Source organism: Pinus tabuliformis, chromosome 2_2, assembly GCF_031772625.1.
Source record: "Pinus tabuliformis cultivar Carrire ecotype Pingquan chromosome 2_2, CPIR1, whole genome shotgun sequence".
Lineage (NCBI taxonomy): Eukaryota > Viridiplantae > Streptophyta > Pinopsida > Pinales > Pinaceae > Pinus > Pinus tabuliformis.
In genome coordinates this window covers 855611828-855621765 of record NC_142300.1, presented here as the reverse complement: position 1 = coordinate 855621765, position 9938 = coordinate 855611828, and positions in this window count along the sequence as shown.

Below are 9938 nucleotides of genomic sequence, written 5' to 3'. Positions count from 1 at the left end.
GGAGATAAACCTCCACCCTCTCCACCATCTTCTTCATCTTCTTCTTCACATGCATCTTCACCCTCTTCCACTAACACAACCCTTACTCATACTCGTCAACATACATCAAAAGGAATTGGTAAAATAACCTTACTAAAACTTGATGTTAAATTTGAGCTCCCCGTGTATAATGGTGAAGGGAATGCAGAAAAGCTTGATAATTGGATTCATTAGTTGGAGGTTTATTGCAGAATTCAAAACCTTTAAGAGGATGACATAAAGATTCAATTAGCTTCCTTGAGAATGGAGGGTGCAACACTAGTATGGTGGGAATCAAAGACACAAGACGAGATAAAAATACACGGTAAGATCTCAATTTCTTAGTCTAATTTCATTGTTGCAATTAAAAGACAATTCTACCCTCTAGCTTATATGCAGAAAGCCATCATGAATTGGCAAAACTTTAGACAACTTAAAGATCAAAATGTGCAAGATTACACCCAAGAATTCAAAAAAAGGTCACTAATGTTAGGTTAGATTTGCAATCACAAGACATGTTGCTAAAGTACGTAGGGAGTTTACACAATTACCTTAGGCATACTATCTTAATTTTTAATCCCAATAATCTAGATGATGTGTGTGTGCAAGCCACTCATCTCGAGGCAAGAGGGAAAAACACTCCAAAAGAAGCTAGTAAAAAACATTTAAAATAGTGCGCGCGATTCTGCCGAGGAGTTATGGTCTGCGCTGCAGGTCGCGGCCGTCTTCATCTTGGTTGGGCCTTCCCAAGATCACCTACCTCCATGGAGGTGCTGGGTTCTCCTCAGGGGCCACCCATCTCCCCTCCTCCGCCTTCTGCCTCTGAAGCATTCAGATCTCTGCTGGCATCCTTGCCTAAGAAGAAGAAAGTCGAAGCTGCAAAGTTTGTGAAGAAACTGGATGACATCCCCGAGATTTCTCTCCCGCCAGAAGGGCCGATCCAAGTCGCTCTGTCTCTAGCAGATCGAGCCCTCGTCGGCCAGTTCACAGGGCTTTGGCCTTCCCCTAAATCCATAGAGAACTGGGTCGCCAAGAACTGGGCACCCTTGATAAAAAACAAAGTAACCTCATACTTTCTCGGGAGAGGCTACTTTCTGTTTGAGTTCACTGCAAAAGAGGACAAGGATCTGATTTTTCGAAATGGACCTTACTTCATGGGCCCTCAAGGATTGTATTTGAATAAATGGACGCCAGATTTTGATCTAGTAATGGATGTGCCCACAACGGTCCTGGTGTGGGTGAGACTCCCCAACCTCCCAGTGCACTATTGGAAATGGGATTCTCTGAAGCACATAGGCAACACCCTAGGCAAATTTATAGAACGGGCTAACAACAAAGACCAGTATGACTGCACCAGAATCTGCGTGGAGGTAGATCTACCTGAAGCCATCAAAATTATCGTAGGTCCCTGGACTCATGTACAAAAACTCGACTATGAGCAGCTGCCCTTCAAATGCCAGAAATGCCACGTCTATGGTCACTTTGCCAGAGGCTGTCCGTCCAATGGGGCGGAAGAAAAAGGGAAAGAAGAAGGTTGGAACCAGGTCAAGCACACCAAGACTTCTCATAAGAAGACTACAAATGCAAATGTTAAAGCCCCTCAGACGGGTCCTGCTCAGAAACCAACCATGGAAGGACAAGGGAACAAATTCGAGCTCCTAAGATCTGAAATCATGACCTCCCAAGAGGTTGAGATCCCAAAGGGAATTTCTCCCACCAAAGCTTTCCCCTCCATCTCGATCAAAGGTGGAAGTGCAGCAGAGAGATCCAAAGGGAAGCTCTCAGAAGAGGAGGAGGAAGTCCAAGAATCTGAGGAATCAGAAGAAGAAGGAGAAATAGGAGACTCTCAATCCTCTCCGAGAAGATCCACAAGAGGACGCAAGTCTGCAAGGGAAAAAAGAGAACAAGAAACCTACAAGGACAAGCTTTAGGGCAGCCAACCAACACTAGAGAAGTTACTGGCAAAAACCTCGAAGACAACGAGGAATCAACCCCAGGGCTCCAAGGGAGCTCATCATAACAAAAATAAATGATGAAGATCGTCTCCTAGAATTGTAAGGGTATTGGCACTAGAGCCAAGGAAGAAGCAATGAAAAGTTTAACAAGATTGGAAGCCCCATATATCCTCCTCATCCAGGAAACCAAAATGGAGGATACAACTTTCCTCCAGGCAAGTAAAAAAATTTGGAATAAAAGTGGAGCACAAGCTATCTCTGCTCGTGGAGCCTCGGGGGGGGGGGGGCTTGGATCACTCTGGAACCCTAATAAGTTCTCAATAATCTATGAGACTTTGAATACTCACTGGATTTTCTTAAAGATGCAAGATTTAGTTACTAAGGAGATCATTTGTCTATTCAATGTGTATGTTCCTAATAATGCAGGGGAGAAAAAGATTTGTTGGGATTCCATAAAAAGTCTAGCAGATCTAGAGAATCTGGAAAATATCATCATCACTTGAGACCTCAACCTCATCCTTCTCTTGTCAGAAAAAAGAGGAGGCAGCATTGTAAGGGATCCGGCAAGGGAATGGATGGAGGATCTCATGCAGGATTGGGACCTACTAGACATCAAGCTTGTTATTGGTAAGTATACTTGGTCAAATAAGAGAGTCGATCCTGGTCATATAGCTGCAAGACTAGATAGATTTTTTGTTCAAAGCTCCTTCCTTCTTCTCGGTCTAGAGGTTAGAATGCACATCCTTCATAGTAGTGTTTCAAATCACAAGCCCGTAAGACTTGAGCTGCTGGCTCCCAAGGACTTGGGCCCTATCCCTTTCAGATTCAGTCCTTTATAGACCAAAGAGGCAGATTTCGTGCAAAAGGTTAGAGACTGTTGGAAAGACCTAGTCAAGGGTTCCCCTTTTTTGTTTGGGAAGAAAAACTCAAAAGAGTAAAAGCATTGCTGAAAAGCTGGGCCAAGACCTTGCCCAATCCTGCAACTGAAAGGAAAAAAATTCAAAGCTCCTTACAACTGCACCATCTTCAACTAGAAGAAACTAAAATCACAAAAGAAGATCTAGACAAGGAGACGCAGCTTCAACAGAAACTACACAAGGCTTGCTTGGTCGAGGAAGAATTCTGGAGGCTCAAATCCAGGAGCCTTTGGCTCAAAGCAGGAGATAGAAACTCCTCCTTTTTTCATAAGCAAGCTCAAGCCAGGAAATGATGTAACTCCATCTTCGAAATTAAAGAAGAAAATTGCACATTAAATGATTTTACCAGCATCAAAAAGGCAGCTTTCGAACATTTTAAGAATCTGTATGGTGAGGAAATGGAGGCTGGCCAAATCTCTAAAATCCTGGATGCAGTTCCCCTCCTTATCATTGTTAGAATGAATTGACTATTAGAAGCCAAAATCAACAAAAATGAAGTCAAGGATTCTCTCTTTGATATGGACCCCGACAAAGCACCGGGACTGGACGATTTCACAACCAGATTTCTCCAGACTTGTTGGCAGATTGTGGAGAAGGAGTTCTTTAAAATGATTCTAAAATCCCAAGATTGCTAGAAATTTGGAGGTTGCATAAATTCAACATTCCTCGCCCTTATCCCCGAGGAAAAAGGAGCAAACTCCTTCAATAGATTCCGCCCGATCTCCTTATGCAACATTGGATACAAAGTGATAACCAAAGTTATAGCAAATAGACTGAGAAATATTCTCCCCAAAATCATCCCGGAGAACCAAGGAGGATTCATTCATGGCATACAGCTAGTGGATAACTTCATTTTGGTCCAAGAGGCGATCCATTCCAGCCTACATCGAAAAGAAAAAGGTATGGTCATCACTCGACCTAGCAAATGCATTTGATCGAGTTAGAAATAGCTTTTTGATAGATGTTCTGCACAAGATGGGGTTTGGACAAAATATTATAAACTGGATTCGAGCTTGTATCTTAGAGCCCTGGATTGCTCCCTTGGTAAATGGTAGGGCTACAGATTTCTTCAAAGGCACTAGAGGGTTGAGGTAGGGGTGTACCCTCTCACCCCTCCTCTTTGTGTCGCAAGCTTCTGTCCTCAGCTTTTATCTAGATAAGAAACAACAAGAACAAGAGATAGTTGGGCTTAGCATAACAAGAGGGGTAAAAAACATCAACCACGCCCTCTTCACTAACGAAACCTTGCTGTTGGGGGCTGCAACTTCACTTTCAGCTGCCAGATTTAAAGAAGTGTTGGACGATTTCTGTGAAGTCTCGAGCAGCAAATTAAATAATGGCAAATGCCATATTTATTGTTGGAATATCTCTCCCTCGTCTGCAAACTCCATTGCTAGATGTCTAGGCTTTGCAACCTCTTCAAATTGGACCTCTTTAAAATATCTTGGCCTTCCCATCTTCCTCAAGAGGGCCTTGAGCAAAGATTGGAACCCTAAGCTTGAGAAATTCAAATAAAAAATGCAGGCCTGGGGATCCTCCTGGCTCAATATTGTTGGCAAAGAAGTTCTCATCAAAGTAGTTCTCAGTAGGCTTCCTCTATTCCAATTTTATATCCTCTTAGCACCTGTGGGGTATTTTCAAGAAGATGGCGGATCTAATTAGAAAAAATTTCTGGAAGGGAACAAGCAAAACGAAAAGAAAATCCCTCTTGTCAACTGGGAAATTGTTACCAAGCCACTTCAAGAGGGAGGACTAAATTTCAAAAACCTCCGTGCTCAAAAGTTAGCCATGGGAGCGAAGCTGATTTGGAGAATTATAGCTCCCAATCTAGGATGGGCACATTTAGCGTTATGGAAAAAAATACTTCAGAGGACGGCGACTTCGCTACTTGGATAAGCCCAAATCCCACCTCAGATCCCCCTTCAGCATACTTAGCAACAAAGTAGCTCCTCTCTTGAATGCGCAAGCCTTCTGGATCCCTGGGAATGGCTAATATATCAACCTGTGGGAAGATTGCATCATGAACAGGCTCCCGCTGGCTGAAACGAACCCCTTGCACACGCTGCGGAAGTGGATGATGGACGTCCATATCACCTCGTTGTGGGATATATCGTGCTGGAGTGTTGATTGCTGGATTGGCTGGAAGCAGATCCCAGTCCCTCCTGCTCTCCAAAACGATTGCGCAGCTCTAATAAACCTCCTGCACGGGCTGGCTCCTGTTATGGCCTAAATCTACCTCAAGCTAAGAAAGGCAGGTCTAGGGTAACATCAAACCACGCTTAACCTGGTAGCTAGCCCTACCAGGTCGGGAGAGGGCTCTCTCCTTGTCAATTTCAGGACAATATAGCAAATGAGGCTTGAGATGACTGATGCAAAGACTAATTTAGGCTAGGTATATGCTCAAAGGAAATTGATTGAGTTTTATGTTGGTTTGCTGGATCAAAAGTGAAAGTCAGTTTTGGGTCTAGGGAATGAACTCAGTCTTGCGGAGATTTCTATGGGGCGAGGTAGGAAAATGCTTTAATACTTTGAATTAACTGAAATGGAGAGTCTTAAGACTGGTGAGGAGTTGGAGAGGGCATGAAAGTATTAGGAATCCTCTTCAAACAGTAGAAACATGTAAAACCAAATAAACCCTAAGGTAGAGCACTGCAACATCTATGAATTCCACCTTTATACTTGATTCATTTAGTTAAGCTGGAAAAGAGAGAGAGAATGGCACACATAAACACATGATAACTTGAATTACAGAAGGAGAAACAATACTTAATCACCTTGCCACAAGAATCCCACAAAATGTTGCAAACCCTAGTCTATTTCCTTGCCAAACTGCAGAGATGAATGTACAATGATGCTCAAAGCTTTCACAAGAGTCCGACCTTTGAAAATGACTAAAAAACACATGATATAGACCTCCAAACCACCTGCGCTATCCATCAGGGGCTGAATCCATGAGAAGAGGAGTGGTTTCAACCATTTCTAAACTAAGAACACAAAAATAGGCAGTGGAACAACTTGCCTCTAAAACCTAGGAAATTGATTCATTCAACTCCAAACCACCTACAACTGATGTATCTACCTTATCAAGTCCATTTTTATCATTTTTACATGATATTACATCAATTTACAACATGTCAGCTCATGAATTTTACCATAAGAGAGGAAAAGTCAAACTAGAAGAAAACTAGGCAAAAGATAGAGTTTTTAGGCAAAATTAACACTTTTTCATCCTGTGCATAGTGCCACTTTTTCTGTGCGTATTGTTTTTTCCCAGCTGCATTTGGAGGCCTTCCCCTTCACCAAATTTTCTCCAAGTAGTCTTGTTGGAAAGGTCTATTTGTCTACTTTTTAGAACGAGTATAATTTCTGAATTTGGTGCCCATTTCCTTCTCAAAATATCAGTTCTCCCAACACTACTTCCTGTGTGGCCAAAAAGTGGCAAAGAGGGCATTTTTGAGGTGTTTTTGACCCTTTTGGTGACCCAAAACTTGTCAAAACTTTCTAGTAATTTCTGTGTATTCATAATTTTCCATGAGGAATCCAAAAATGTAAATTTTTCCTCCAGAGGAGGTCCCTAAAAAAAGTGAGCGCCAGGTGGCGCTACGCACCTACCAGAAAAACCTGTTTTTTCCTTCAAAAATTCAAAATTGTCAAAAAGTTTGCCAAATTTCTTGAAATTTGGCCTAAATGTTCTGCATCAAGTACTATGTTGGGCCAAGGAAGCTTCAACCAAGATCTTGAGTTTATCTTGGTCTTTCTTGCTCCTCAAAGTCTTCTTCAACTTGGCTTTTAGGCACCTTATCCTAGCTTTGCAAATTTTGTTTCGTGCCAAATAATGATAAGCCATGTGTCGCAACATCTTTTTCTCCTTGTTGGCCTTTTCAAGCAGCTTCTCCAAGTGCATATTTTCCCTCTCTAGCCAAGATTCTCGGTCAGCATCAATCTCTTGCTCAAGGGGTGTCAACTTGACTTTCTTTCTTTTTGCTGCTTGCTTGTTTTCTCTTATGGTTTGCAGCTCCATGATTGTCTGCTTATCCTCCAACTGCTTGTTCCGTTGCTCAAGGTAATTGATGATCCACTTAGCCCTTTCAAGGTTAAGAGCTAAGGCATGGATGTCAAATTCTTGCTCCTTGATGATCTCCTTGAGTCTTGAGCTTTGGGAGCCCAAATCAACATCATCATCCTGAATCAAAATGAAATCTCTCTCTTGACCTTTAGAAGGCCCTACCTCATGAAATGATCGCTTCCCTTTATCCTGTACCTGCTCTGTTGAAGAAAAAGGCAAAGCCCCTTTCACCCCAGGTGAAGATAGCATTTGCCTGTCGTCTGATGAAGGAAACGAGACCCCTTCCACCCTGGGTGGAGATAGTACTTGTTTTGCAGCTGCAAATAGCCTCCTTGTCCCCTTTTCATAAGTGACATATACTGGCACCCCTGTAGCTTGAGTCTCATGAACCTCTAGTTGATTTGAAGGCCCTCCTTCCTCTTGAAAAAATGATGGGGTCACGTGAGGGCTTCTGAAAACCTCATGTGAAATGAAAGTGTCCCATGAAACATTCAACAAACTCAACTAATGCAAAACAACAATCTTGATCAAGGAAAAATGATAAATGTTGTTGAACTGTTGATGAAGAGGTTTCATTTGCACCAATGTAGCCATTTTCTCAATGTTTCTGCATATGAAATAGGGGAGGTTCATCATCCTCACTCTAGTAAAATGCATCAATAATCTAACATGATAGGTGTACAAGCGAGAAAATCTCCCTTCACAGCTGAAGTATTTGATAATGAGCTTCCTCAGCAGAGCATAAGTGTCCTGTAGGTATCTGAAAGGAAAGACCCTACTGATTTTCTTTTGATAACTAGTCTTGATATAACGTTCATAATGCTCTTTGCTCACATTCTATCCTTTGTTCCACTGTTCACCCACATTTGGAATCATGTTGCTTCAGCTATAGTTTCAGGTGTTAAAGTGAAGGAAACACCTGCTAAATTCACCTGGCCATTATGAAGATAAAGGAAAAATAGTCTAGCAAGTTCATGGTGGTATTTCACCCTCTCCACTATCTCACAAAACTGGTAGCAAGCCTGATGTTAGAAACATGATAATGCAAGGGGAAAGGCCAATAACTCTATAAGTGTGGTGGGCTCCTCCCGGATGTGTTTTCCTCCCTTTTGTGATTTTCTTGGTGCATGAATCTCTTGGGAGGAATCACTCACTGTTTCCTCATCCCTTTCATAGCCTAAATTTGTTTCCATGTTTGCCACTGTATGGTTCAAAATGATGAGTATGAAGAGTAGGTGACAGTTGTTTTCTTCTTTAGGATTTGATGAATGGGACTGATGAGTGGGAGGTTTTGATGTTGGCTGTAGGGGTATTAGGGAGTGATAGGGTTATGGGAATGGGGATTAGGGTTGGGGATATAGGGAATTAGGTGCTAGGGTTTGGGAAAAAGGGAGTGAGATGAGTCTGAATGAGAGAGGGAAAGGGGAAGAAAATGTAAGGAAATGTAGTGAAGGGCAAATTATGCAAAGGAGTGGACCAACAACAAGAATGACAAAAAATTGCAAACCCTAGGCAATTTTTCAATATGACTGTGCAGTAAATTAGGGTTTGGTTTTTTCACCTATTAAAACACCATCAAAGAGGATTAAATCTCTTGCAATGGAAAAATGGGGGGTTTTACTTACTTGAGGAATGACATTTGCAAGATTTTGGAGCTTGATCAAGTTGATCGGATGAAATTTTGGCTTGGCAGATTGGTGCGCCGCACCAACACCCAAGTGTGTCACGCCAATTCAAGTTCCTTTATAAATTCTGTGCCCGGTGCATCGCGCCAAGGGAAATTTCTAAACTTTTCTGCAATTTTTCTCCTTTTGCCTCAAAAACATGATTTTATCTTGTTCTCTCTCTCTTTGAGCAAAAATGAAGTCTTTAACACAAGGAACACTTTATATACCTTTTGACTTTAATTTTTTCATTTAGAAAACCCACTTTCTAAAGTGTTCTTTTTCACTTTGTTCTTTAAAAACTTTGTTTTGCAGTTTGGCTCACTTTTTGTCATTTGATGGATTAACGTTTGGATTTTGTTGTCTTTTTTGCAGGAGCTGGAGTGCAGAAGTTTGGCAAGATGATCTAGGGTTGTAGATGATGCTTATTACATATAGGAAAATTAAAATTACATGAAATTTTTATACATGGAACATAAAACTCTGTTTTTCCTCAAAACAAGGTTTTGAAGAAAAATTCAATTACTGAGTATATCATTATTGAAATTTTGATGCTGAGACCTTATTAGACCTCCTCATGTTCCTGCTGACCATTATTGAGCTTTTTCATGACTACGGTGACAAACCATAGACCTAATGAGACTTGAAAACCCTAAAATGACTTTTGCAACTGAAATGAAATAAAAATGAGAGCAAATGATCTGTACATGTGCAAATAGGCCAGCAGATCAAAGCATGAGGGAAATATGACAAAGAACCACTACCATCAGATGATCCATGACCTAATGGAATGCAGCTGATCGGATGAGACACCTAAAATGCATGCAAAAAGAGAATTTGATCATTGATGGAGGGATGAAGGTACCGACACTAATAACTCCCATCCACACTTGGAGGAAAGATGCCCGAGGTTGGGGTCTGCATCGTGAAGGTTACACGGTGGAACTAGGGTACTCTAAGTGCGTGGAAAAGCCTTACGTCCAGCCAGACCCTGCTCCTTGGATTGGGATATGGAAATTCCCCTCCATCCCAAAAATTGACCACTTCTGTTGGCTGCTCTGCCATAAAAAAATTCTTACAGATGACAGGTTGCAGAAGAGGGGTTTTTTTGGTCCTTCAAGATGCATGTTATGCAAAGAAAATCCTGAAACTGCCCTTCATCTCATGCTGGAATGCAAATTTGCAGGACTTATCTGGAAAGAGCTCCTTGGAGCTTGGAAATTTAACTTCACCCTCCCATGTTCCATCCCGGATCTGTTTGTTGGATGGCTGGCCAGATACCCATGTCCAAACCCAAAAGACAAATTAATCATAGCAG